The sequence below is a fragment of the Peromyscus californicus genome, unplaced genomic scaffold (assembly GCF_007827085.1).
Source record: "Peromyscus californicus insignis strain IS unplaced genomic scaffold, ASM782708v3 Scaffold_6__1_contigs__length_162567912, whole genome shotgun sequence".
In the NCBI taxonomy this organism is placed as follows: Eukaryota; Metazoa; Chordata; class Mammalia; order Rodentia; family Cricetidae; genus Peromyscus; species Peromyscus californicus.
In genome coordinates, this window is record NW_026294584.1 from 65210967 (window position 1) to 65214372 (window position 3406).

Genomic DNA, 3406 nt, shown 5'->3' on the forward strand with positions numbered 1-3406 from the left:
AACTTTTAAAAGTCATAAGGAGAAATCCTGACACCAAAATCAATCCATGAAAATAAAAATTGATTCACTGGACTTCTGTAGTGGGTAGCTGTTCCAGCTTTGACCTGGAAGTACTACCCCCACTGAGGCTTCAGTAACTGTCACGCCTACAAGGCGGGGCCCAGACAGGAGCCCTTAAGACCTGAGATCCAGATGTGCCGGCTCTCGTTTCCTGGATCCTGGATGCTGGAGGTAGATCGAGCAGAGTTCTCCGGAGAACACCGCTGGACTGTGCTATACCTTTCCCGGACTCTGTAACCTATCCCTTTACTTGTAAGTTACCCCACAAAATAAACCTACCTCCCTTTTAACTACATGGAGCTGCCTTAATACTACAACCAATAGACTTCCTCAAGCTCATGTTACTCAGCAAAAGACAGTTAAGAAAACAAAAACATATTACCATAGACTGGAAGAAAATATCACATATTCTCTTTACTGCAAAGGACTTGTATCCAGAAAATAAAATGAACCTCAATAACTTCATTTTTCAAAAAATGGGCAAAAGAATTTAACAAATATATCACCAATGAGAGTGTGTGGCAGACAAAGAAGCCTCAGCACCATTCCACATCTTAGAAAAACAAACCTGGATGAGCCTGTACATTGTACATTATCAGAAAGAGGAAGAAGAGAGGAAAAACTAACAGTACTACATCCTAAGGAGCGTGTAAAGCACCTAGACTCATCTGTTGAGCTCCAGGAAAGCAGTAGGATCTTATAAACCTGGCAAACCTGAACACATAGTACACAACTGGTATACTTATCCAGCAGAAATACAAACACACACTCACACAGAAATCAGTACAGGAATGTTCATAGTGAATTGCTTGTAGTTCCCCCAAACTGGAAAGCACCAGTTGTCCATCAACCAGCAAAGAAATAAACAAAGTGAGATGCCGTCTGTGATGGAATAAATCTTAGTAACAAAAAGCTGTGCATGCATGTAGCAACATGCAAGGATCTCTAATACATTCTGCCAAGGGAGAAGAGCCAGATTTCAAAAATTACATACAGTAAATCTTCCTGAACGTAACACTGTGGAATAGGCAAAGCTACAGGCAGTTCAAACAGGAGAGTAGCTGCCAGTTGCCACAAAGGGGAGGAACCAACATAAGTAACCTTAAGAGAGAATCTCTGTGGCAGTGGTTATGTTGTAAAGTTTTAGTATAGTGGTGGTCATTGACTGCATTTGTTACAGAACTGGGAAATGTAAAAGAAATATGTAGATTCCCCTCAATACATTTGACTTTAAAAACATAGATACATCAATGAATGTTAATAGGACCTCTCTTACTGTAGAGCATGAAACACAAGGAATGGTAGTGAGTACTTGCAAATTATGCTGCAGGTACTGCCCACTATTCCTGGTAATGTCACAAAAAACAAGCTCAAGTTCCTGCTACCTCTACAAATGCAGAGGAGCGCAAAAGCGGCATCTGAGGCTTGCCATACAGGAGTCAGACTCACATACATACAAAGGTTTCCATGCCAGTCTCTAATATTTTCTTGGTTTCACCAATTATTTGTTTAGAACTAGAAAAAAAGACAGAAGTAGAAGAGCAGTGCTGATAAACAATCTTGCAGAATAATCAACTCCACTCAAAAAAAGAATCTGAGACCCAATGTTCAGATTGAGATTATATATCTTTGTTTTTCATCCAGTTTTTATGGTGTTTAAACAAGGATTTTTTTTTAAGCCCTGACTTTTAAAAGGTCACATTGTGCAACATTTTTCTAAATCTTTGTCTGGTATCACAACAAGGTAAGTTTCCTTAATGCTGCTACAAACCAGGTAAAAGGCATGCCGAGGTGAAAGTTAAATAAAAAGCTATCTCAAATAGCATTTTTAAAAGGCAAACATCAACCTTGTAAGTATTAAAAGCACGTTCTAAAATCCACTCTGATGACAGTTTAAGAAAGCCGCTTTTATGTGCTGGGAGCCTGGCTCTGCAAGGTCTTTTAAATGCCAGTGTTTACCTAAAAATGCAGGCGAGGACCAGAATCTGGCCTTGAAGAGGCGCCTTTTCACTGCACACAGTGAACCCAATCTTTAACCAATAAATTGTTCCACACCTTTGTCTCTGCCAAGAGAGGCAGAGGTCTGCTCTCACAAGAACGCACAAGCCTCTTTAAAGTCAGGTAGCCTTTTACTCTGCACCTCTGTACTTGTTGGTTTAGAGTCTCTGAGTGACAATGCACATCACTGGTGTTATGGGGGGTTTTGTGCTGTCATCTGTGCTACTGATTGTACTTTGACTTAGATCAAAGTCGAAACCTTCTAGAAAGACACACAGACCACAAAGTGACAAATAGCATGCCATGTTTGACACAGCAAACAATAAATTACTTTCATCAACCTGATTAAGAATCCCATGTTTTCAATGCTAATTCTGATGTCTGAAATGATAGAACTTTCTACATTCTCAAACAAGAAGTTTCAAATACGAAGGAAAAGACATAAATAGTCTTTTCACATACCACAAGTTCTGAAATCCCTACTGTTCAAAGAACTGCGGTTTCAACCTGCTATTGTACAAAGCTCATTGAAAAGCTTAAGTTGAATAGTACACATTCAAATCAAACATGCTAACGCACCACTATTTTCTTGGTTGGAAATAATTTGTGGTGTATCTCTCCCAGACCAGACTACATCACCAGCCTTGGCAATGTTTAACAATGCTGCTACAACCAGTGGCTTTCCCTGTGAGCCTCAACTACAGGTGCTCTCCACAAGGAACAGCATCAGACAGAGCTGGAATGGAAGTAACTTCACCTGGACTGTCACACTCTGTCAAGAATGCCACCATCAGCACATACTTATCTCTTGCTGAATGCATTCCACATGATCTCACTCACTCCATACAAAATTCTGCAACATGGAAATTATTTCTTCATTTTCTAAGTGAAGAAATTGAAACATAAAGGATAAACAACTTCCCCAAGATGTCACACATCGAGTAAGTGATCCAATCTAGATTGGAACCCCCTTCCCCATCTCTCTTCTTTCTTTTTTGTGGTACTAAAGATGGACACTAGGACCTTGCACATGCTAGACAAACATTTTACTACTGAGCTATACCACTACCCCTTGTCTTTTTTCTGTATATGACTCAAACTCTATTACATTATGACAGCACCTTATTCTAACATATGTATTAGCATATACATTTATAACCATAGACCCAAAATAGGCAAATAGCAAACTAGGGTACCAGAGTCATTGGTCCATCTTTTTTTTATTGTGCTAATGAGTGACAAAGGAGAAAAATATGTTAGAAGCCCTGTGCAAATGGGAACCATAGAAATGAAAAGAATGGTTCTGAGCTGTGCAAAAGCAAAACATGGTAACCTGGCTTTGCATACT